The 25,816-nt window shown below is 46.9% G+C and overlaps 1 protein-coding gene across 40 annotated transcripts in view; it reads left to right on the top strand.

The window, feature by feature from the left end:
* EXTL3 (exostosin like glycosyltransferase 3) overlaps nucleotides 1-25,816 on the top strand; it is a 130,244-nt gene that overhangs the window by 19,745 nt on the left and 84,683 nt on the right. For 6 of the 40 annotated variants that reach the window (XM_086875522.1, XM_086875517.1, XM_086875481.1 and 3 more), the window contains exons 1-2: nucleotides 283-496; nucleotides 21,530-21,604. The gene's annotated coding sequence lies outside the window, so the exon portion shown is untranslated. Of the gene's footprint in view, nucleotides 1-20; nucleotides 511-533; nucleotides 1,373-19,888; nucleotides 19,952-20,061; nucleotides 20,234-21,288; nucleotides 21,416-21,529; nucleotides 21,605-25,816 lie in introns of those variants that run through there. The other 34 variants (XM_086875486.1, XM_086875502.1, XM_086875490.1 and 31 more) reach the window with 22 other exon arrangements.

The raw sequence follows: 25,816 nt of genomic DNA on the forward strand, positions 1-25,816 counted from the left end.
GCAGCGGCGACAGCCGAGCTGGGGGAAGCTTCGGCTGTTCCCGTCAGGTTCCGGAGGCGAGAGTCTCGCTGCTCTCCGCCCTCAACCCTTCGGGAATCTCCGCCCCCGCTTCGCCTATCTCCGCCCCCGCTTCGGATATCTCCGCCCTCCTTCGTTAAGTTCCGCCAGCACTTCGGCAACTTCCGCCGGTTCGGTCGGAAATGGCCGAAGACGTGCGAGACCCAGCGGTTTAAGGGGAGAAGATCGGCCGGCTTCTCGGAATAAACCAACTGTGTCCGGCTCGTGGGGGGGGGAGCAGGGGAGGGCGGACGGAGCGGGAAGACGAGGCAGCGGCTATGGCTCCCCCCCCAGCCACTCACGGCTCCGCCCGGAGGGCGAAGTGAGGGCGCCGAGAGGTAGGAGAGGACCGTACCACGCAAGGGGAGAGGGGGAGGAAGGTGGGAGAGCGGTAACACACACCCCCCCGGAACCCCCCGGTGGCAGCCCGTGGGGCCGGGTAAGGCAGGAATGGTACGGTCCGGGGGAAGCCCCCTGGAGCGGCGGCGTGGGGGGGGCTTGGCTGGGGCGTCCCTGAGGGGCAGGAGGAGGGGCGCGGGGTCCCTGAGGGCCGGCGGAGCTCTGAGCGGGGGTCCCTCACGGCTGGGGGGCGGATGCGAGAGAGGTCCCTCGAGGCTGGGGGATCTGATGGGGATCCCTCAGGGTTAGGGAGAGCTGTGAGCGGAGGGTCCCTCAGGGCTGTGGGCACGGTGGGGAGAGATTCCTGAGGGCGGAGGGGTCTGTGAGGGGTGTCCCTCAGGGATGGGGGTTCGCGAGGGGACTCCCTCAAGGCTGGGGGTTCCTTCGGGGCTGGCGAGGCTGTGAAGGCAATCTCTCACCTCACAGCGTGAGAAGCATTGTGGGGATGTCACACTGCAAGGGGGGACCCCCACAAGGCTGGGAGAACCCCTCAGGGCTGTTGGGCTGTGAGGGCGGGCGTCTCTCACAGCACGAGGGGCGTTGTGGGGGTCTCACAGAGTGAGGGAGACTACGGAGGGGTCCCCACAGGCCCAGGGACCCTCACGGTGGGAGGGCTGTGGTGGCAGGTGGTGCCCAGGTGCTGCTGACAGGCTCCAGCCTTCCTGCCTGTCCTCCCTCCTGCATCCAGCAAGGATCCTGAGATTCCCCCCCCTTGTCCCGCCTGTGGATCCCCAGCGTTTCAGGGACTACCACATCCACCCTGGCAAGTGCAGCCGCATTTCTCCCACTCTCAGGCAGTGCCTGAGTTGTGGTCCCTGTGGTTCTTGCTGGGGTTCTGCGTTATGAGGTGGTGAGGACAGCAAGGACGAGGCTGCCCTCGCTGTGGGCTTCCTACCGTGGCTGGTATTGCTCTCCTGTGAGTTATTTGCTAGAGTTGAGGTCGTGTTACTCTTGTTTCTCAGCTGTTTTCCCCACATGAGGTCTCTTCCTTCTCAAGAAACATGATCTTTACCAAAAATTTTACCCGTGTGGTGATAATCATAATACTGATAGGCTAATGTCCTGTTATGCTGGTCCAAACCCAAACAATTTGGAGCCTGAAGGGACTGGATATAGTTCAAGTGGTACTAAGGATTCACAGAGATGCTGAGAAGCACTTTAGATAAGCTGTTCTGTTGCTGTGTGTGTGTTAAAATCCAAGCATTGACCAGTTTCTGACCTCTTGTTGCTTTTGCATGAGTCTTATAGATCAAGTGTGTTGATACCATGATATGATAACTTGCCTCTAAAAGTGCCTGAGTTTCTTGTGCTCACATGTGCGTGAAGAAGATTAAATAACTTTGTTTCCTGAGAGGAGTGTCACACGCAGGTGATTATCTTAGATATTTTTGTTCTCATGGAGGAATCTGTGATATCCGAGATAGTAACATCTTGGAACGTGGGTTGGCGGGTTTTATCGAGTACTGAGTAATCTTAAACTCGTTTCTATGCAGAAATAGCATCAGAAATGAACCACAGTCTGATTATGTGATGATGGGGAGAGAGATTCATCTCCCCCTGACAAATCCCTTAACTCCACATACCACCTGAGAGCCCAGTTGTTATCATGCAGTGTTATCTGTACCCACTCAGGCCTTTGTGATGTCTCTGCTTTTCCATTTCTTGTTCCAGAAATGGGAGTTTGCATGGGTTCAGCTCGGTGTTCAGGGATTCTGGAGCGGGGGTAATTGCCTGCCTTCATTGAGCAAATTTTTCCAGCAGCTCAGCTGTGGTACAGACAGTTCTCGAACTTCTTGATGTCGTGTTGCAGAAGGGAAGTCCAGAGCAGTTTTCTGGAATTCTCTGATTTTTCAAGTGGAGACTGTTAGCTCTCATGTTTGTTTACACGTGAGGATGGATTTTGGCAGTTGTCAGGTCAGAGCAAAAGCAGCAAATTCTGGGAACAAGTAAAACATGATTGTTGAACTGCCTTCAGTTAGGCTGGGTCTCAAGGATACTCTGCAAAAACGAAGGGTTGTTTGTGTGCTGTTTAAATGGGCTGGGAAAGATCATTATCATCATCATCATCATCTTCCCTTGAATATTTGTGGATCTCTGGGACTGTTTACCTGATGAGTCGGATGTTGTTGATGCGTTCACAAGTTTCATTTGCTTATGGGGAGCCAGAGCCCTTCCTGAGCTTGCTTCCTATGGCTATTAATTCTTGAAATGCCACGACACCTTCAGCTCAAATTTTTAGTTTGTCTCTTTTCTTCTGGCTGTGTATATTTTGTGTGTATTTGTTGTTTTTTTCCTTCCAGTTTCTGTTGCCTGATTTTTTTTCCTCCTTACTCTTTGACTCCCATTGCCTCTCCCAGTTGCCTTGCCTGTTTTCCCAGGGCATTCCCTGTGCTACCCACAGTAATGTTTTCACCAGGCTGGGAATTGCAGCTAACCACAGATGTTACCTGTTTGATGCCAAGATCACGGCAGCCCTTTGTGGTTTGGTTCCTGGTCCAGAGACAATTTCTCTGCTTTGGAGACCCCACAGAAACAGTGAACTGGAAAGGATCTCATGGTCATTGGCTCTTGTCTCATCATCAGAGATTTTTTCTGCCATCTGTGCTAAATACCTTTATTTTCTGAGAGGGTGAATATTTTGAGGCAGCTCCTAACTCTGGGATTTTAACTCGGGGTGGAATATTTGATGTTGCTCCTAATGAGCAAAACCCAGAGCAGGATTCCTATGTCGTAACCACCCAACAAGCAAAATATTGGGGTTTTTTGTTTCTTTTTATGTGAAAAGACAAGTGTAACTCACAGGCTTGTTACATACGCCACTCTACACTGAAAAGACAAAAAAGTATCCCTGCTTCTGTGTGGCTTGGCAGTCGGGAAAGCATTCCCATGGGATTTGGGGGATGCAGCTGGGGCCTCCAGTTGTCTCCTTACAACCCATGCTGACACAGGCTGTGCTTGCTGGGCTAGAGCTAGCACGGGTATGAGCTGCAGTTGTCAGGCTGCAATCCTCAGAAGCTGAGTTTTCTTCTCGGAGAACACTTGAAAGTGCTGATTACTGGGGCTTGTCGTGGTTGAGTTTGGGCTCTTGCAGCTCAGCACATGCAAATCGTGGTGCTGGATGCTGCCTGAGAGGAGGTGCAAAGCCAGTTTGAGGTTTTGGGGTTTGTTTAGGAAGGATAAAGACGGAAGCATGTGCAGCTCCGTGGCTTGCAGTTCATCGATCCCCGGGCATAGGAAGCCTCGAGCTCTGGCCCACCAGGTAAATTGATGTTATTACAGCACTTGCAGGGCCGGTTTTGAAGTGCAAATTGAAATCCCGTTTCTGTGAAGTCATTGCTGTTTGTTAATTGGTGCCTGTTACCGGCAAGAGCAGTTTAGAGGTCTGGCTAATCCATCTCAGATGAAAAGAGGGCAGGTTTAGGTTAGATTTTAGGAAAGAATTCTTTGCTGTGAGCGTGGTGAGGCCCTGGCACAGGGTGCCCAGAGAAGCTGTGGCTGCCCCTGGATGTGTCCAAGGCCAGGCTGGACGGGGCTTGGAGCAACCTGGGATAGAGGAAGGTGTTCCTGCCTGTGGCAGGGGTGGAATGGAATGACCTTTAAGGTCCCTCCCAATCCAGACCATTCTGGGATTTGATGATCTGTCCCTGCTAATTGGTGGTAAATGGGTAATGGTTTCTCAGGGCTATGTTGACATAACCAATAACTCTACAGAATGATCTGCTCCTCAAGGATAAAATCGAGTGAAATACAGAAAATTGAGATTTATAAATCAATCAAATCAATCCTGTAGGGGTTTTTTTTGGGTGGGACAGAACCCTAAACCTCCAAACCAGCGGTTAATCTGTAGCCACTAAAGGATGTAAGGACTATTTTAAAGCACATATTCTTAATGAGTATCAGATTTTCTTCTCTTACACTCAGCTTCTTGAATGACTGGAATCCTGTTGCCTGGAGTCAGGGTTTGTGTTTTCTCTGCTATACTCTGCCCTCCCCTTTCCCTGTGAATTTTGGTGCATTAAGAAAATGTACCACTTTTCTAATGCAAATGCCTGCCTGAGAGTGGTACCAGAATGTGGGATTAAACCACAAGTTCTAAGAAACACTTCTAAGTTTCTTCTAAGAGAAAATGTTAAGAACATTTCCCAGTGCAGAAGTAACATTTCTATTCCCCTCCTTTGCACAGTGCCCAGCTGCTTGGTCTTTTACCTGTCTTGTCTCATAAAATGATTCCTTTTACGATTCAAAATACTTCCAGGTATCTTCTCATCTGACTTTAATCTTAGGGACAGTGACAGTGCAGGTAGCCTGAGGTTTGTTTTCCTTCCTGTTGTGTTTTGGTACCAGCATCGCCTGAAGTGTGGATTTCTACATCTGCCTCTGGATGAGCTGCTTTCCTGTTCAGTGTGACCCTTGAGTGTAACAAAGTCATCTCAAATCCGTGCCTCAATATTTGGCATCGATGGATTCACCTGGAAGCGAGTTCTGTTTGTTTAAAGGCCACAGTGCCACGAAGCAGGAAGTGCACTGCTCTGCCCATGCATTTTACCTTCCTCAGGGAACACTTCCTGAAAGGTTGGGTACTTTGTAAATCCAGACAAAGAGATAAAGAACTCAAATTTGGACGCTTAATGTGGAAATTGCCTTCTCTGCTTATAAAAACAACGCAATTAAAACCACCCAACATCCACCATTACACTGTCCCATCAACACATCCACATTTCCAGCGTGAAGCTTTCCCTTTCCCCATCCCATACGTACCCACCTTCTTTTTGGTGTTTGATGGAATTGAGCACACCACTGAACATAGGGAAGGCTTCCTTGTCTTTCCCACCCGTGATCCAGCGCCTCCGCATCGTACGTAACGCAGGAGCACAGCGGGCTGGGATTCGTACGCGTCTTTTAGTGCTTCTATTACGGGCACGAGGAAGTCATTATTGCTGCAGGTCTGCTCTGTGTGGGCACTCAGTGGGAGGTGATGTGTTCTGGATTGTGCTGGTGTGGGGTGGAGGATATGCTGGGGAGTGCTGCTGACACGCAGATGATGCCTGGAAAAGGTTGGCATGGAAGCGGTGGAGCTTGTGACGAGAAGGAGCTGCCAAACAAGTGGGGAGCCTCAGAGTTGAGAGCAGAGCCTAAATATATAGAGCAATGCTGTGAGCCTCTTTCTCAGTGGTCTGGAAAGCAGAGCTACCCTGAATTCCCTACCAGAGCCCTTCTGTCTGCAGGGAAACTCGTGAGGGTCTGCAAGTAAAATAGGATGGAAACCTTTGATATAAGCAGTTGACATCAGAGCTGTGATGTGTGACCAGCAGGTGGGCAGAAGTGAGGACAGTATAATCTTGTCTTCCTCATTTAGAGGTAATTTAAGGGCCATGTGATACAGGAGCCCATTGACTCCCAGAAACGCATTGTACATCTAATAATACACATCAGGGAATAGGTTAGCGTCGTTCTCAGATAATTAATAAAGATAGCACTTCCATAGCAAATAGGGAGGAAAAAAAACCATGCATTGTTTAGCTGAGATATTTCTTTCCTTAGGCATCTCTCCTGGGAAGGCCTTGGTGCTTGTAAATGAATCTGCCGCCTACCTTGTGTACCTTCATTTTAATGTGGGGATTGAGGAGGAGCCAGCTATCGGAAAAGCAGCCAGAGATGGATGTCTTGGAAAGGTGCCACTAATTACTGTGGAGTCTGACAATTAGCTGTTAAGCCTTTCCTTGCAAAGTTCTCAAGGGTGCATGGGACACAAAACAAGGACCTGGAGAAAGGGGAGAGCTGTCCTTGTGGTGGTCTTGTAGGGTGGTTGTTAAAAGGAGAAGGTGGAGCTGATTCTGAGGTGGTTCCCTCCCAGCAGAGCAGGTCAGATTTGACAGACCCAGAAGCATTTTGGTTTTTTGTTGCTGGTCTCTGTTGTAATCTGCAAATTTCTTACACTCCTTACCTTTAAAATAATTTTAAGGCTGCCATTCTTCACGGGGAAAGCTATAAAAATCAGTAACGTCTGCAAAGTGGCATTGTTGATGTTAATCTGAGAATTTTTAACAAAAAATCAAGATGTAATAAAAAAAGATTCAAAGAAATCTGGCAGTTGGTTCCTTATGTTTCCTCCTGGGTCTTCTGACTCTGTTTTTACTTTGTGGCAATGATGAATAGCACCAAGCCTTTTGCCAGTGTCTCAAGGGTGTAGTTAGTTAGGAGTAATGATTGAGCTGGAGCTGGCAGGTATCTCAAGGTTTTTGTACTCAAGCTGATCTCCCCTCACCCCTCAGGGATCAGACCTGCTCTTTCTCTGAAATGACTTTTACGTTGTTGGGACAATGATGATTTTGATTAGAAAGGCCAGGCTACAGAATTATTTCTCCCTTGTCAAACATCTTGTTGGGGAAGATGTTTTTGCATGCAGAGTGTTTCGCTGAGCTTGTGTTTCAGGTGACATTGCTCAGGTGTCAATGCCAGAAGCATCTTCATGGCTAGTTTATACCAGCATGACCCAGGCTTCACTCTGACTAGTGTCTCTGTGTAATTCCATTGCCTTGGAAGGAGTGACCTGGAATCTGCAGACAGATCTGGCGCCTGTTTCCGTGAGCATCTCTGATCTCTGCTGCGTGCGCCGACACACGGGCCTGGGCTTCCAGCAGCTCTCCCTGGGAGAGAAAGTGGCAGCTGTGTGACAAATGTAATGGAGCAAGCGTTATAAAAAGAACCAAAGCGAATTTCCTCTCCTCAGAACTGGTTAAAGCAGGAGTGGTATTGGGAATGCTTCTTTGTGAGCTCGGTGTTCCTGTGCAGGGGAGTCTCGCTTGGACACTTTGCTATCCCTGTACCTATTCTTAGCCTGTTTACCCAAAGCTGTTGTATGTGCATCAAGAGATCTCCCTGTTCAGGCTCTTTGTGTGTTTATGTGGAGCCTTTTGAGGAGAGAGGGGATTATATCCAAGTTTTTCTCTCACCTCCTCCTGCTTCTGTGCTTTATAACTACTCAGGGAATACAGGTTAACGTTTCCATAGTGTTTGAGTGTATCACAGAGTGCCTGTGATGCAGGAAGTACTGTCTGCTACTTGTTGACACTGACCTTGGAATTTGAGTGACATGGTTGAACTGATTTCACAGCCTGCTGCTAGAAGGGGTGGCCTTGGTCCCTCTCTCAGCTCTGCAGTCCCAGGCTGATGCCTCAGTGAAGTGATTCAGTTTGAAAATCAAAACTGCTTGAAGGATTTTTGGTAGGAGATGGGGATTCCTCTTAGTGGTAGGGAACACAAGGCAAGGGTTGGTGCCCTGGGAGGTTTCATGCTGGAGTGTCCTTGGAGGGGGATCAGAGAATAGTTAAAATTGGAAAAGCATTTGGTGATCATGGAGTCCAACCATCCTCCAGCACTGCAAAGGCCACCACTGACCCATGTCCCCATTTTTAAAGCCACATCCACATGGCTTTTAAATCCCTCCAGGGATGGGGACTCTACCAGTGCCCTGGGCAGCTATGCCAGGGCTGGACAGCCCATTAAGGGAAGAATTCCTCCTGTTATCCAACCTGAATCTCAGCTGGCACAGCTTGAGGCCGTCGCATCCTGTCCCTGTTCCCTGGGAGCAGAGCCTGATCCCACCTGGCTGTCCCCTCCCGTTAGGGAATTCCAGAGAGAGAAAAGTTCCCCCCAGAGCCTCCTTTTCTCCAGGCTGAGCCCCTTTCCCATCTCCCTCAGCTGCTCCTGGTGCTTCAGACCCTTCCCCAGCTCCGTTCCCTTCCCTGGATGTGCTCCAGCTGCTCCACATCCCTCTTGTCCCAGCAGTGTTCCCAGGGATGGAGGTGGCCCAGCAGAGCCAGCACAGGGGACAGGCACTGCCCTGGCCCTGCTGCCAGCCCAGAGCTGGCACAAGTCAGCTGCCACCGGCCTCTCTGCCCACCTGGGCCACCTCCCCCAGGTCCTTTTCCACCCAGCAACTTTCCAGCCCCTTCCCCTGGCAGTCACAAGAGTGGCTGAGCTTGGGCAGGTGAGAAATGGGCAGTGGGACAGTGCCAGGGAGCTGCCCCAGCACCTTTTTATCTTCCCCACAGCCCCAGAGTGTGCTCAGGACCAAGGAGGGTGATTTAATGAAGCGCAGGGACTCGTTCTACATGAACACGCTGAATGGACAAGAATAGTTGGCTGTTGTGTATCGCCAGAATCAGATGCTCATTTTTCAGCTCCTCATTGCTGCTGGGTGCAGCAGAGCTTTGTGCTGACACAGGCAGTTCCTGTCAATTGGGCTGGAGTGGCACTGAGAGAAGAAAATGCCACGTTTTGAAGGTTCTTGGTAGCAAGACAACTGGAAAAATGTGTATTGGGTACAAATTTTTCAGACTTTGGGGGCTTCTTTTTATTGCCTGACTTTTTATTCTGATGTTTCCTTGCTATGAGTTGTGCTTTTCTGTTTTGAGAAGTGAAATTAATAATCTGCCTTGCTTCCTGTGCAGTGGGAAGGAATGTCTTCATCCTGGCCCAAGCAGATGAGACTTTTTTTGGGAACTGTTATGCAAAAGCAGAGGAAGAAGAAACAAACAGTTCTCAATTCTCTTTGAAATGCAGTTTTAATGGTTCCTTGGTAATTCATGCAATTATTTAATCAGCTGCATGATCCCTGGGATTATTATTTTTCTAGGTAATAACTGGAGCAGTAAAGATATCTTGTAAATTGAAAAAAAAATAAAAATAATTGGCATATGTTGTTTGCAGTACTACATTTTAGTAATTGTTAGAAATGACCTTTTGGAATCTCGGAGAGAAAATTTGTTTGCTTGACTTTCTCCCAGATCAGCTCCTGGCAATCTCGATATAGAGCAAAATTGAGTTGTTTTGGTTTTTTTTAATTACATTCTGATAGCAAAGCCTGTTTTTCTATGCGCATTACTGTTTTTGCTTTCTTAAAGGTTAAGCTCTATTTGACAGGACTTCCACAGATGAAATTTCTGAAACTTTTTGGTGTGGATGTTTGCCTGGATTCTTTTAAGCTAGAATTGCTTATTCTGGGTATTATTACAAAACATTTATTTATTTAAGGAGAAAATTCTTGATGTATTTTTGAATGTCTGGAGACGTGATGATGAAAGGTCTGTGGGGGTTTTTTGTCAGTTTTATTTGTGGGTTTGCTTTGGTTTTGTGTTATTTTGTTTTTGGGTTTTTAGAGGTTGTGATGAGATCATAGAAACTTGCCAGGTTTAGGGAAAGAAATTTTTTTTTTCCTTTTTTTTTGTTTTTTGAAGAAATGTTAGCAGAGCTCTTGTGAAATCTGGTTCCTTGAAGCCACTGGGTTGTGGTCAGAAGCCACTGTGGGTTTGGTTTGTAGGAAGATGTCCAACATCTGAGGGCCTTGCTGTGCACTAACTCTGTGTTAAACCTGCTCTTCTCAGGGATGAGACCAATGCTTCTTCCTTTTTCCCTTCCAAAAATTCTGGCATTTTTCCACTTTAAAATCTGACAACCCTTGAGAGCGAAGGGTCAGAAAAACACATTGTGTGAAATCTCTCAGCATTGCAGTTTTCACATTAAGAGCCCGTTGCTCTGTGTGTTTTCTGGAGCTGCACTTGTTGAGGCTGTGAGAGCCTGGTCCTCCAAACACACCGAAGAGAACTCAGAGCCGTGCCAAGGAGCAGGTGCTGCGAAATTCAGCTTCTGCCAACTTTGCAGAAAACTGCACTGATGGAGATCATCGTCTCTCAAGGGAAAATTAGGTCTCCAAAATGAGTGTTCAAGCTGGAACGAGACAACAGATGCCAGAAACACGTCCAGTAGCTCAGTTTGGAGTTTCCCTTCCTCTCAGGCTGATCCCTCAAGGCAGCATGGTGTCCCACAGGACTGAAACCTGGAGTTGTTTCCACAGGAGACAGAAATGACTGGAAGAATCAAATGGGACCCAGCCACAATGATCTGGAGCTGAGTGAGCAGCAGCCTGTGTGATTTCAGCCTCCTCATCAGGCTGGTTATGCACATCCTGACTTGAAGAAGTAGGTTTTTTCATCCTTGGATCTGAACAGACAAACCTGAGGGGCTCCATATTTCCTGCTAAACTCCAGATAAGATCTTTTACTGTTTGAACTTGCAAAGCAGTTTAGGTGTGTGCTTCCCTGCTCGCAGGGTTCCTGCAAAAAGTTTGATCCACCCCTTCATTTAGTTGAGTCTGTTTGGAATGAACAATGTTCTTCAAGCTGTGAATACAAGAATGGTTTAGCTTTTAAAAAAAAAAATCTTCCCCTGCAAACAGATGATGTAATGCCCAAGCTCCATGTTTAAACAGTAGCTAATTTGCCAGGGGATAAACCAGGGTGAAATCTGTCAGGCTTTCTAATTTCCCGCATTCACCAGAGCTTTGTTCTTTTTGCTTTTAAATGCAGGGTACGTTTGTGTGTCCACACTGTGTGGTTTCCTTCAGCTCCTGCAGCCAAAGAGTTTGTCCAGGGGCAAGAGAAAATGTTGCTGTAAACCTTTTGTTGCCATAAACCTCGATATGCATCTGTTTGGTTTTAAGTTTTACTTTGTGACTGAATTAAAATCCTGAGCCATCCCTTTGATGAGCTGCAGCACAGGTTTTATTCTGAATTTGGATCTTGTCTCTTTGCAGGCACGTTCCTTTGGCCGAGCAAGATTCACTCCCTGCAAGGTCCCCGGGGCACTGCTGGGTGGGAGACTCCTTGTCCTGCAGCTGCTTTGGGTTGCCTGTGGCTTGCTTACTTGGTGTTTGGACTTTCCCCTCCCAGCCAGTTTTGTACAAAACAAGGAACACTTAAAAAACAACATATTTAAAAAAAAAAATTAAAAATTTCAGGAGCAGCTTTCTCTTCTGGTGGCAGCTCTGGTCTGTGTAGTGCTTCGTGTCTGCTGACAGGAGGGGACTTTGGCTGGTTGTGGAAGAGGGAGGTTTGGATCAACACTCCCCTCCTCCTCCCTGGGATGGTCTGTTTATTGGAATTTTTCACTGACCTATTCCTTTAATCCTCAATTTTGGCACCATTTCCCAGGGCTGGTGTAAGCACGGGGCTTTGCCAGCCAGCAGGATGAACCAGGGCACACAACAGGGTCAGAGACATCCAGGAGCTGCGGTGTCAGCTGGAGGAGGGAAGATGTGACACGAGAAACTCAAGTGACAGTTAGAGGAATTGCTTCATCTTCTCTGGCTTTTTCTATCCAAAAGCAAAAAATGCCCATCTTCAATCTTGGAGCAGCTTCATCTTAAGAGCTGTCCCAATCTGGGGTCAGCCTGTTTCTCGGGGATGTCATCACCCAGCCTGGCATTTGGGGTGTCTTCAGCAGTTTTTCTTCTTCTGAGCAGCGCTGGCAGAAAGCTCTGAGGGTGCCTTGTGCTGACGCTGTTGCTGTGGAAAACAGCACTTGGGGAGAGATCACATCTGTGAGAGCCGGCGCTGACTCACAGCATCGAGATCTGCTGGGCTGGGCTGCTTTCAAACAGCTGGATTTCAGGATCTCACAAAAGTTCTGTGAGGGGCTGTCCTGCAGCTGATGGTTTATTTTTTCCATGGTTGAAAACTAGGAGTAGTGGGCTGCTTGCAGTTTATGGTGGAGTTGTGCTTGATCTGTTTATTATGATTTTATTCCCCATACTCTGCTTGCTGGTTTGACTCCTTCCTCTTTGGCATTGTTTTCACATAAATCCTTTTCCTCAGAATTTCCCTGCTCCCTGCCAGCTGTGGAGCAGCTGGGAAGATACCGGAAAACACGAACTGCTCTGAAGGGCTGCTCAGAGGGGCACGGCTTGGTTGTGGAGCCTGGATTTATCCAGAGCTCCTTGGATGGGCTGCACCACCCCAGCCCCAGCAGTGGTGGGGATGTGTTGAGGAGTTGTGGGCTGGAGACAAGGAGCCTTTTGTTTGCTTGCCTTAGCAACCCTGCCTCTCTGAAAGCTGAGATGTTCTCACTCCCGCAGTGCTGTTCCCGGGAATGCTGGTTGTTTCTCGGGGAGCAGATCTCAGGGAACTGCTCTTTCTATCCCTAAACCCCCTTCTTTTTTTATTTTTGGATGACAGGAAGTCTCCAGCCAAAAGAAATCTGGTGATCTGGGGTTTTTCCCCCAAGCAGCGAGTCCTGCTGACTCTCATCTCTGCTGTATCTGTTCTGATGGGCACGATGTGCTGAATTTAAATAAATTGTAGTCTTTGCTAAATATCTGTCAAATATTGACTTAGTCTGTAGGGTGAGCTGACTAAGCTGAAATCAAAATTTATTAAAAAATAAAGCTTGTTTGGCAGGGGTGTGGAGGCAGTTTCATTGCAGATGGTAGAGGAAATTAAGATCTTACCTTGACTGCAGCTCAAGGGGAGGAAAGAGAAGCCTTGGGCTTATATGGCAGTAAGGAAAGACTTGGTGGAGACAGAGAGGGGGAGTGTTTGTAAAGATATTGAGGGTGATAAAAACTCTTCCCAATGAGTGAGGTCATAAGAAAAAAATTGAGGTGGTGCTGTTAACTCTGTGCTCTTACAGATGTCATGAAATGATCTTCTACATTCTGGTCCCTTGCCATACCCCTGGGATAATTTTTCTAAATCTGCTGAAAATGAGATCCCAAATAAAATACGAGACAATCTGGCTGGTTGAGGTTTTGGCACCGGTGAGCAGCCTCTGTGCTGGTATCTGCTGGCTTTGTGTGTTCATCTCTGCAGGTGAACAACTCCACGTGTTCCTGAGGTGCTGCTGCAAAATGACAAAGCCCTGACACCTCCAAGTAGGCGAAGAAATGGAGATGCAAGGAGGTGTCTGAAGGGATCCAAGTGATCCAAACAAGCTGATGGCAGAACTGGAGCTAAACCACACAGCTTCCCTCGTGTTTGAGAGCCTGTCCTTCAAACTCCTGGGAAGCTTGTGGGGTTTTTGAGGTTATTTTTGAAGGGTTTGTTGCTGGCATAAATGAATCTTGGAATTCAAAACAATAAAGATGCAGCTTCAGGGCCAGTCCTGTTTGAGTGACTGCAGGGATCTCAGGGCTGGTACAGTGAATTTGATGGAAGTTTATGTAAATGGAGAGCTCATGAGTTGGTTTGGTTTTTTTTCAACACCTTTTTTCTCTTCATCCCTTAACTCTTTGCTGCAGGTAGTAAGACCTCCATTGCAACTTTCAGTTTTATGGGAGCTTTGTGCCTCCAGTCTGTTGGTTCCTGGCTGATCTTCAATAGCCCAGAGAGCAAATGTAATGCAGCAAATTCATTATATGCTAAAATATTTATTGTGTTACTGTAAAGGTCACTGATGGCAGTGGAGGCTCAGTAAGATACAGTCCCGAATCTTTCCAGATGGTGTCTGTCACCACTCTTTTGGGAGTTTAAAAAGTACCTGGAATTACTTATCTTCAGCCCATGTGTTTGGAGGTGCATGTTTGGACCTTGTGTAGGTTAATAAATGACTTCTGTGCTGCATCTGAAAGTGAAGGGCTGTATTTAATTTTTTTGTGTGTGCTCTCACAGGCAGAGCAAGAAAGGAGCCTTAGCTTAACCTTGTCCCTTTTTGCTTGATTTAAGTAATTTGCAGAGTTGTATAATAAAATCTCCACGATCTGATTTCTATTCTGGTTGTAGTAAGCTGGAATTGTCAGAAATGCCCAAGGGCATTTTTGCTCCTACCTGTGTAGGAGTGAATTACTTGTTGCCTAACATCACCTGGAAAGGGAGCAATGAAAAAGCTTCCTGGCAATGAGGTGGGCTGTGACTTCCCTTCCCCAGAACCACAGACTGAAATATTTAGCAAATGGATTCCGGGCTGGGAGGAACCTCTCAAAGCCTTTCCACAGGTGCAGGAGTGGTGCTGTGTGGCTGTTCCCCCCTGCAGGGCCCTGCACGGTGTGGGATACATTACTGACCTATTTGCTGGTAGTTTTAGCATCTGGCTGGGATTAGTTCAGCCAGCTGATCCCCAATTCCACGCTATAATGGTGTGTCTTTAAGCACAAGTTAGATGATTGGATACTGAGGAGCATTTTGGAGTCTGGCCTTGCAAATACAGCTTGTTAATTGAAGCTGTGCTCGCTGGCAAAGCTGCCTTTTAAAGTTCTGTCCTCCCTGCGATATTCCATCCTCTCTGCTTTCTCACTGCCTGCAGCCTGCCTGATCCGCCCTCTGCCTGCATCTCCTCTGCCAAGCAGCGGCTGCTGGCCTCACATTTGTCACCTGCGGCCACTCCTCTGGCTGTGAGGGGCTCTTTCCTCATCACACCGAGAGTTTTCCTAATTGGAAGTGAGCGCTGAAGGGGCTGCGTTCATTGTTCCAGCTCTTTGCCTGAGTGCGCGTTTTAGGCAGCTGCAGTGAGGTTCAGCAGCTTCGTCTGTCACGATCAGACAGAGCTCTAGATAATCTAGCAAATCTCTTGATTATGAGGGTGGAAAATAATACGCTTTGATTTACAGATGTTGCTGCACAAAAAAGTGCTTGTGTGAATTCTCTGAATGGCGATATCTGGGTACCTTTGGCATCCTCAGTCTCTGAGTGCATCCATTTTCTGAACATACCCTGAATTCCTGCACACTTGTCTCGACACAGACATGGACAGCTGTTTTACACACAAGCAGACAATTAATTATTTTTCAGGAGCATTTTAAGCCAAGTTCAGGGATTATATTGGGTCAAGGGACCTTGAAGTTTACAGTAAAAAGGACAAGGGATGGTGGAGGCTCTTGCCTTATGGCAAATTACAGCCATTGAAAACAGCAAGGGGGACAAAGCGTATTTTTCATTAATCTTCCAAACACCTTTTCCTTTCCTCCAGGAAGTTGTAGACAAACTTGAAAGCATTTTCCAGTGTCTGTACCATTCCGAGCAGGATCTGTGATGCAGCAGGCACAGAGGTCTCACCTCTGGTGCCAGAGGTGTGCAGCTGTGCTGGGGCTACACCAGCAGCAGGAGCACTGCAGGCGTTCCTGAAGGGGTTTGTAGTATTTTAGGCACACGAGCTCTCTTGGTTATGGACCGACTGACGGATCTGCAGAAGGTTGGGAAGTGTTTTCCCAAGCCCTGGAGGCTGTGGTAAGCTGGAAGAAAGAGCTCCTGTGGTCTCTCCTGGCTGTGTGACAGGGCAGTTTGGGAAGTGCTCAGATTGAATCTAAGCTCGGTTCTTGTTTGTGAGGTTTAGTTGTAATCTCGGTTTGTTGTGCAGCCACGCTGTGCTTTCAGTGGGACAGGGAAGAGGGGAGATGGTGAGAGGATAGAAATACACTTGTTCTGGTTGGAAGAGCTCCCCAATTTATGGCATTAGCTGCTTTTCTGCTGAAGGTGAGGAGAACAGTCGTGCAGGAGACATTTAGGTTGGGACTTTTTTTCTATAGATCTGGCTGTTTATCCTGTTATTTCTTTTTCTTTTTTTCCCCCTCTTTTCTCGAGGTTTGCTTTATAACCAGCAGAGAAAAACACCCCATTCTGTAGCACAGTTCATCTTGTCCTAAGCAGACCTCCCGAAGCAATCTGATTTTCTGTGCTCCAGCAGTGCCTGCTGCTGGTGCTGGCAGTCCAGCTGCTTCAGGTGTGCTGGGAGCTGCTTGTGGCCAGCATTACTGAGTGAACCTGGGCCTTTGCAAGGCCAAACCTTGGCTGCTGGCTGGGTTTGGAGACTGTACAAGCTCTCCTCATAGTTACAACTTCTTCCTGCTTGGAAGAGAGAAGAGCTGATGGGGCCACTGGATCTGATTATGCCCTGTGGTAGTCGGTCTGAGGTTTGAAAAGTATCTCTGGCCATTTTGCTGAGAGGCATTTTGAAGTGGCTCAGATGTCAATGAAGGAAGCTGAAAGGCTTTGTTTTACTCTCCTGACCCTGGGAATATTGGCCAGTTTGTCAGCTGGGATCCATCTGCAAGGGAAAGGTCCAGCTGGATGGGACGATGTCCTGGTAGCGAAGGAGGGGATGAGACAGTGCATGGCTCCTTTTCCCGGTGATTTTTGTATCTCTGATCAGATGTGCTTTGGTGGAGGAAATCACACTGAAAACGACCACAGAGCTTTCTGTTTTAACTCCCTAACTTGAGCCTGGATCATACAAAGCAAACCCTCCGAGCCTGTGAAGGGGGTTTTGTGGAGGAATAAAGCTCATTGTCAGCTGCCCGTGTTCAGACCCTTGGGAAATTGTGACCATTGTCTGGGCTATTATTGCTTAATAAAAGCTTTGCATTTCCTCATTCAGGGCCTTGAAAATCTGGTTCTGTGCTTTTAAAAATAACTCAGTGTGAGCCACAATTGGGAGCATTCACAGAGGAAATTCTTCAGCCATTTAAAACAAAGTGAAGGGAGGGAAAAGAAAGCTCTTCTTAAAGTGCTTTTACTTATCCCTGAAGAGTGAGTGTGTCCCAGCTGAGCTTCTGCTGTCTGGATGGAGCACAGGGGCTCTGCTCCTGCTCCTGTTTGCTTCCAGCCTTCCAGGAGTTTGGCTCCAGGGCTATCCCAGCTGGGGGACCTGGGCTGGGCATGCCAGATGCATCCTCTTGGGATGCTGTGTTTCTTGTGGATGAGCACATCTGGACAGGTGGGACCAGCAGTCACTGTGTGTGGTTGATGCTCTTTGTGCTTGATGCAAAAAAAAGGCAAGAAAATGTTTTTCTTTCTGTTTGTACCAGAGGCCGCACCAGAAAAGGGTCATTTCAGGCAAAATGAAATGTGGTCAAGTGCTGAAGGATGTGCAGGATTTCGGGCTCTGTGGGAAAGGGGGCAGAGGAGGGGGTGCTGTGGGCTCTGAGGTGTTCACTATCCCAAAGTTGGCTTCCCTGGAGTTTTTACTCTCCTGATTTGTGCTGGGAAATTATAGCCCAGCACAAAAGCCCTGAACTATTTTGCAGATCTGCTTTGAAGGCTTGTTTCTTTCCCTCTGTGTGTTCTTGGGTTTATTTTCCTTCTGGTGTGGAAATAATTATATTGCTTGTTTCTTATGTTCTGGCTCCGACTAAGAAGAGGAATGCACTCAGGTTTTTTTATGTTGTGGTGGTGGTGATTTTTTTTTTTTTTCTTTTCCCGATGCAATTTCTGCTGTTAAAATAATGTGGACAGCAGTTGCTGCCCACGTAGAGCACAGAAATGTGTGTTTGGTGGTTTCGAGACATGCTTGCTCTGGGTGTGCCTCGTTGTTTTGTTCAGTGCCAGTCTCTGCCCCTGTGATTGGCCATCGTTTATCATTGCCATCAAGCTCAGAGATATCATTTACATTAGTAATTAGTGCTTTGTGCAGGCCAGAATTAGCTACACTGCCTCTTGATTTGGAAATAGGTTTTCTCTTGGAGCTGTGTGTTTTGTCAGGTTAGAGACCAGGGTGTGAGGAGGGGATGACAATGGGCTACAGCAGCGTTGCCAAAGACACTTGAGAGTGAAGAAACCGATGGCTGGGATATTGTCTGGGTCTTACTTGTGGTAGGAAATGAATTATAGCAGAAAATGCCCCTTCCATGCCTCAGTTTCTCCACCAAGAAATGAATTCTGGATGATTTGCCTGAGTGTGTTTGTTAGCAGGAATTACTCTCCTCCCTCTTCCTGTCTCCTGGAGCAGCTGTGATACGCTCAGGGATGTGTGGTGATGCAAGGACTGGGCACAAGACACAGCCCTGCAGTAGCTGAATTCTGTCACACCATTGTCTACTTTTGTGTGGCTTGAAATTTTATAGCTCATGTGCACCATTAAAACAATTTCCATGCCTAAGTTTGGAGAATCTGCTGTGCCCACTTTTGTTTATATCCACGTGACTGATCCAGGGCCATATGTTAAGAATATAACTGCTTTTAATTAATTTATTTTTTTTTTAAAGCTATCGGTGTCTAAATATATCTAATAAAAATGCAGACTGGAGCTCTTTAATGAGGCGTAAGTCAATCCTGGCTCTCTTTTTTTATAAGACAAAACCACCTCACACACTGGCTTCTTTTTGTATGGACTTCTGCTTTGCATTTCCACACATTCATCATAGCATGAAGCCCCTGACAAAAGGAAATAAGAAAAGACTTTAAGAGACCGTTTTGCTGTGCATAAACCTGAACCTTTGCAAAGGGAAAACCCCTGGGCCTTCAGCAAGTGAAGTCATGGGCTGCGTATGAGGCTGTGTGGTGACAGAAAGGAGAAATAAAAATTACAGTGCTGAGTAAGTTGAGTGTAGTTGTGAATTGCACAGCAAAGAACAGGAACTGTTAGAAAGGGAAATATTTCCAGTTTTGTTCCTTGCCTTTGCAAAATTGCAAAGTTCAAGTGATGGTTGGATGCTTTTTGCCACCAAAGATCTTCATTTTGCTGGCACCCAGCTAAGCCAGTGGTCGAGGCCGTGAGCGGCAGCATTTGGGTGGAGGCTGGGGATGTGTGGCTGCCTCTGTTTTTGGGGGGCTTTGGGAGGAAATGGCTTTGCTGCAGGGACAGTTCAGCTCTGCAGGCTTGTGAAGATCCTCTGGCTGTGGTTTGACAGCTGAAGTCAGAGCATGGCTGTGAAATCAGACTCTGCTCACACGTGGTTGTGGCTGGGTGTGAAATCCTGAGCGGTTCCGGCAGGGACGGCGCCGGGCCTCGCACAGCGGGTCTGGAGTGGGGGGAAAAAAGGAGATCTGCTTGTTTTGGAAGGGCCTCATCCTTTTCTTATTGCTCGTGGGTTGATCCTGCATGGTCGGTGTGGTGACAAGGCCCAAGTTGAGGTCTCAGTCTCCTTTTGCCAGAGAGGACCCAAAACTCTCCTCACCAGGTTTATGGAGGAAGGGAAGGAGGAGAAGGCAGTCTTAGCAACTCCAAGTGTGATCCAGGACTGAAAGGCAGAGGTTTTGAGCATAGAACAATAGATCTGTGAGACAGAATAGATGGAGAAGTTGATGAGTTTTCTGAAATGTTGGCCCATGAGAAAAGTTTCCGAGGGAAGGTAATCAGGGCTGTGGTTTTTAATTTGATGACCTCTTTCCACAGGCAGTCAAACTTTCAGATTTAGCAAAGCTTTGCATTACAGGAGGTGCTTTGTTTACAGGCTGTACAGTCACTCGTAGACACAGCAGCACAATGATAAATTATTTAATTATAGATACCCAAAGAAGCGAACCAGGCGCCTGCTGGGTTGTGTTGTCCCTCTGGTTCCCCACTTTGCACAGTTCCTTGCTGGCTGATTCCCAAAATCCAGCCGTTTGCAGCAGTGGACTCTCAGTTATTAACGTTAATTAGCGAGGTTTTGCTCTGTGAGTATTCCTGCAGCACACACAGAGCGCTCAGCTCCTCACCCGTGTAACGAGCGTGTACTCAGCCCCATTGTTAATTAGCAACATCCCTCCAAGGACTTGTGCTCCTCTTGGGAATGGAAGTTTGGTGTGGAGCTGCCTGTGGTAGTTAGAGCAAGTCCCTGCCGAGACTCAGGTGCAGACTCTGCCAGGGTTGGGTTGTCAGCTCTTTGCCCTTTGTTTTAAGCTCAGCTTCTCCTCTGTGCGTTCTCCTTGCTAAGAGCACGGTTGCTAAGATTAGTTCTTTTCAGGTTTGCCATTAGAACCTTGTTTTAATCAGCGCTGACAAAGTCCTGGCTGGATCCGTGCTCCAGGTAGGGGTCGGATTTAAGCGTTCTTCAAAAAGCTTTTATGCTACAGGAACATGGTGCTCCTTGTGCTGACAACAGTTTTGTGTCTCTGCCTCTTAATAACCGTCCTGTAGTAACACCTTCTTCCTAGATTTGCAAAACAGCTCCATTCCAAGAAGAAATTCCCTCCTGAAAATGTGGAAGTGCAGTTTGTTCTTGGCAAATCCAGCTGGGGCTTTATTATCGCTCTGATTTTACATCCCTGCTGATGGAATGCTCCTGTTGTGAGGGAAGCATCTCCAAGAGGTGATTCTCTCTTCAGAAGAACATTCCCCTCCTTCTTTTTTATTTTTTTTTTTTGTAACACTGAAGGCAATGGAAGGGGAGAAGCTGGTAAATAATATGACTATAAATGAGAACCAAATTATACTTTAAATTTTATGTACGTTCAGGATAGAAAAGCAGTGTGTGATCAGGAGGTCTTTCCAGAAGAAGGAGGGTTGTTTTTAAGTATCTCTGCTTTGTCCCTAGTTTTATGTGTTCAGTATCATCCAGAAAACTCTTGGTTTTGCGTTTGATTGTAATTTGCATTTAGATTGGCTGCCTGAAGGGAGTCTCTTGCAAGGGGAGATGGGGCTATGTGGCTCCAGTGTCTTGCAGATCTGGCTGAAAGCAATGGCATTTACATAAAAACCATTAGCTCTGTTATTGATAAACATGAAAGGCATCCATTTCATTTAATTTTTTGATGAAGAGCTTTTAATATAAGCACACAATAGCACTGAGGTAGTAACATTCCTGCCCCCTATCCCTCCGTACTGACCTCTTGTTTTAAGGGCAAGCTTTGATTGGGATTTTGTTGGTGGAGAGATGGGAAGTTATTTCTATTCCAATTTACTGGAGTAGCCAGTTGTCTTGGTACATTGTGGGGAATTATTTAATGCTCATTTTAAGAGGTGTCTCTGTTAATTGAACGGGGATTTAATGTCTCCCTGAAGCACAGTTGGTCTGTGTGTGATGTATACTAACATGTACGGCTGGCAATTCTATGGATAATCTTTTCCTTAATCAAAATGGGTTTAAGCAGAACTTCAGTGGCGCCTCATTAAGGGGATAAAGTGTGTTGAAACAACAAATGTATTAAAGGGAACTTCTTTGGTGCACTCCAGATCAGAGCCCATGTAACCCTTCAGCACCGTGTCTGCATAAACATTTGTTCCCCTGCGTGTGTAATGGTGCTTTGGGGATCAGGACGTGTCACAAAGAGCTGTGATTCACCATCTCTGGAGTAACTGGCTTTGGGAAGCTGTTGCTGCTGCTCTCATGTATAAATACCTTGCTTTTCTCCTGGGCTGGATCAGGTCTGACCTCAACAGCCTCCAGAGGCAGCGGGTGCTGTCGTTGTTTTCAAACATCACAGCGTTTGCTTGAGAGACCTTGCTGAGAGCTTTGCAGGTGCTTTGAGTTCTTGACCTCAGAGCTGGGGAGGTGAGCATATCTGTTTTGCACTGATTACCTGGCCTATTTGTTGATTTAACATATTTTTTTAAAAAATTTTTGGTCACTTTATCTATATTTACAGCTCTTTTTCCTCCCTAACAGGCTTCAGACAGATGAGTAGAGAGCTGGTTGCAGAAGAGGGACAGATTCCAGTTTGCCAGCTGATCACCGTGTACAGTGAGTACCTTCATATTTCAGAAATAAAACTTTCTGTAGTGCCTGATGTCAGCCTCAAATTGCCTCCACTGGGGCACAGCATTAAGTCTGCATGCTTGGACAGTGTTTTCCTAAAAGTACAAGCTTCCTTGGCTTAGCTCTTGTTTGTGGGAGAAGTGTGCTCCAGCTCCTTTTATCTGAAGTGGTAAATTGTGTCCTCATCTCACTTCCAGTAGTGGCAGAGCAGAGAACTGCTGCAGTTCCATCTCAGGCTGTGGGGAATCAACACTAAAGTTCTGAAGGTGTCACCTGAGGCTTCCTGTGCTGCAGGGTCAGGAGTGGAAATGCTCTCCAGAGCTATTCCAGCCTTGTTGGAGGTGTTGGAACTGAGTGAGGAGGGACCTGCCACGGCGCATGCTGGGGTTGCTCATAAAGGATTGCTATGAAATCAGCCAAATGAGGCTTGGCTTGACTGGTGGGCGGAAAAAAGCAGGGAAAAAACCACTGGAGAGCGTTGTCCAGTTCATGGTAAGGGATGGCAGGTTTGCCCTGAAAGTGGAGGAGAAAATCTTTATTTCATGGGGAATTTTTACACATTAAAATTTCTTGCATGCGTGTTAATGGGCTGTAATAACGAGCCTGTGCTTTATGAGGTGTCTGCAAACATCTTAGAACTTGCTACTGTGAGGGAGGAAATACTGGAGCTAGTAAATACTGATTAATTGGAATGTCTTGGCCCATGTGGTGCGGTGGTGTGGCCAGATTGAAACAGGGAATTGCCTGAAACAGGTGTCTGAAAAGCAGGAGGATGCTCTAGTATGGGCTGTAAAATTCAGGTGAGTGTGGGAGCTGCAGCAGTTGAGTTTATTGTGACAGCCCTAGCAGGTGATTCCCTAAGGATAATGTGGGATGATGAAACTTGAAAGTGAAAGTGTTTGTTAACAAAAGTCAAGGATGAAATCATGCATTTAGAGACTGGGTTGTGTCACCACGTTGGTGTGGATATATCCAGGGAGCAAGGCAGAGAATTCCTGTGCTTCTGGGAAAGAAGGGAAAGAGAGGCAAACTTATTTGTGGCTTCCTCATTTCTCCCTATCTCTCCTCATCTCATTTCTTCTTGTACTTCTGGATCCAGGAAATCTTTGTGCCCTGCCAGACACAGCAGGGACTCCCCTCAGCTGGAACACAGCTCCTGTGAAAAATTCAGCAGTGAATAACAAAACTTGGGAGTAGCAGTGGGGTGACGTGAAGGACGAACGATGCCGGTATTGACCGAGGGTGCCAGCGTGCCAAGGTCCTCATCGACAGCTCTAATCCCAGTGTGTGCTCTGAGCCAGATCTGCTGACTTGAGGAGCTGGAATCAGTCAATACCATTGAATTCTCCTTCTCTTTGCATATTTTAAGGAGAAGGAAGTCTCAGGCTGACAGCTGTGCGGTCTGCACGAGGCCATGGGCTGCACAGGCTTCCCCCAGGACATCATTTGGCTTGTGCAACATTTATTACACTGCTGTGGTGTGCAGCAGGTTCAGCATTGACCTTCAGAAAGCCCTTCTGGGTTTGTGGGCCTGGTGGCTAGAGGAATGAATGTAGGAGACAAGGATTTCAGGTTTGGAGTCCTTTTTAGGGTGGAAGGCTGTGATTAAAGCAAGGAGTATGAATTTAGGTCAGTAGGAGACAGCTGAGGGAAGGGCTGTTCTTGGCAGGGAGCTGGAATAGAGGAGATGCTGGAAACAGTCTGTGATTGCCATGGAGCAGAATGGGAAAATAACCTGTTTCAAGGGACTCCTTAACAAGTAATTCTTATGCAAGACTCTCTCCATGGCACTAAATATCTAAATAACTGGGTTGGGCCTGGAGTTTAAAAATACTTTCAGGAGACTCATCTTCAAACACCTCCTGAGGCTTCCTGGCTTGGCAGCAAAGCCAAGTTCTGCAGGAGTTTTGTAGCATGATGGCTGCTGTGAGGATGTGGCACCATCCACGTGAACACGAGCGTGGGTCCGATGCTTCCTGTGCCTCACGTGGGGCTCGTGTGCTCTTTGCTCACTTGGGTATGGCAGGGAGGGTTTGTGCTGCCTGCACCTCCTGCAGTCCTCCTGAGGAGCACTGGGAAGTGAGGGGGTGCAATTCCTGCTTCTTGCTGCTCTTCCCCTCAGGAGATTCCGGAGACTTTTGTCTGCTTCTTAAAAACTCAGAACGTGGCAAACCTGAGCTGTGGCAGGCCATGACCAGCAGGAATGTCCTTCATCTCCCAGCAGTTTATTCAGCTCTTGGTTGAAGCCCTGTGTGCCTTCAGCCTCTGTCCTGGCATTTCAAAGTTTAACTTTGTGTGGTGAACCACTTCCTTTTGGTAACTGCACCTACTGCCAGCTCGTGTACTGTAATAAGCTCATGTTTGGAGAATTGTCATTGGCATAAAATGCTGTAAATTCCTCCTGTGTCCCCTAAAATGTCCTGATTGATTCAATAGTCCTTACAGAGGTGCTTCACATTTTTGACCATTTTCACTGTATTCACCATTTCCAATTTTTGGTCATTTTTTCTCCTCTTGAGTATTTTTACTAGAAGATTGAAGGAACCTTTGGGTTTCTGAGCTGCAGTTCTCTGTATGTTTAACCATAGAAAAGAAACCAGGAATTCTGATGTTCCGTGTATTAATAAGCTGTAGCCTTTTATTTATTTTTTTTTTTCTAAAAAGCAGAGTTTTTTTTTTGTTAATCTAAAAACCCTATCAGAAAAGCTATGAATAAACCTGACAGCATTCCAGTTCACTGAGTCACTAGAACAATACATTGTTAACAAGGAGCCCTGGCAGAGCTGTGTGGCTTTGTGCTAAAGCTGTCAGCCAGGATATGGGATGTATCTTTGTATCCTGCAGCAGTTTTGTGAACCTAAAATGGTTGCTGGTGTCTACTGCATCTTCTGAATGAGGACAAGAAATACTCTGGGTGTTAAACTCTCCCTCTGAGTTGGTTAAGAAATGATATCAAAACACAGAATTGGTCTTAGATAAACATAAATCGGAGTCATCAAACAGGTTCTGGTTCTGCAAGGGCAGGGCCTTGCTCTCCATCTCCTCTGCTTTGCATAAATGATATTTATTTTATTAGTGGCTCCCAAAAAGTAGGACTGGAATATGATGTGATTAAAGTGTTAACACCAAGGTTGCAGTCCCAGGGCTGCAGACTGACGTGCCTGGGGCTGACAGGTCTGTGGTTTTGTCTATCTGCCCTGACTCACATCTGTGGCTTTTGTGCTGCCCTAAGGTGAGTCAGGGCTCCCCCAGGGATGATTAAAGCCCTGCCCTGTGGGCAGCCTGGGAAATTTGGGCCTCTGTTCAGCTAAGAACTCTTGGATAATTTCCTCAGCGCTGAATCACAGCTCTGTGGACCATCCAGAGCAGTTTTCCCCAGTGTTGAGGTTTATCTTCCACGCCTCCACTGCTTTTTCCACCACTGTGCTTTTCTTCTTTCCTCTCTGCTGCCTTCCCCAGTGCTTCCTTCCTGCCTTTAACCCCAAAGAGCTCCCAGGGTCTGTCTGTGCTCCACTGGTGCTTTCTGTTCTTCAAGGGAAGCCAAAGAACAAAGTCCTTGCAGCAGTTCTCTCCCAAAGCAGCCAATCTGCACAGCACAATCAGTTCATCGCACTGACTTGTCAATAAAACACCAAAAACTCCCCAAAACATCACCTGGCCTGTCAAGATGTGTCACCTGTGCCTCAACCAGACCTGAACCCAGCTGGGGAGGAGACACCACGAGGAGGAGAGAGGGAGAAAAACACATCCAGGAACTATAGGCTGATTTTCTGTCACTCCTCAGGGTGTCCCAGCCTCTGCTTGTTGGTGAAGGATGGAGGTTTTTTAATATTCCTTCCTTTCATATATACATATAAAATACATAAATTTATGTTTATGATCCTTTCTCATTCTTCTTTTACTCTTGTGTATGTGGAGTTGCACACAGTCAGCCTGGCAGCCCACAGCCAGCCTACTATAATAATTTCAGCTGTAGTTTAGTAAGGTAGTAAATTCAGAGTAATTTTTAATCTGCTTGGGAGAAAAACAGCTTAATTGGCTGTTTCTCCTGGTGGTTCCAGCATTATTTTTGTCCTTAGAGGGTGTAAATGCAGCAGACATTGATCTCCCTGAATGAGGGGTCAGCTCTTCCTGGACTGCACTGGAACACTGCGTCTATTTATTTATATTTTACCTTTTTTTAGTACATTGCCTGAA

This window comes from Cyanistes caeruleus, chromosome 2 (assembly GCF_971803275.1).
Source record: "Cyanistes caeruleus chromosome 2, bCyaCae1.hap1.1, whole genome shotgun sequence".
Taxonomy (NCBI): domain Eukaryota; kingdom Metazoa; phylum Chordata; class Aves; order Passeriformes; family Paridae; genus Cyanistes; species Cyanistes caeruleus.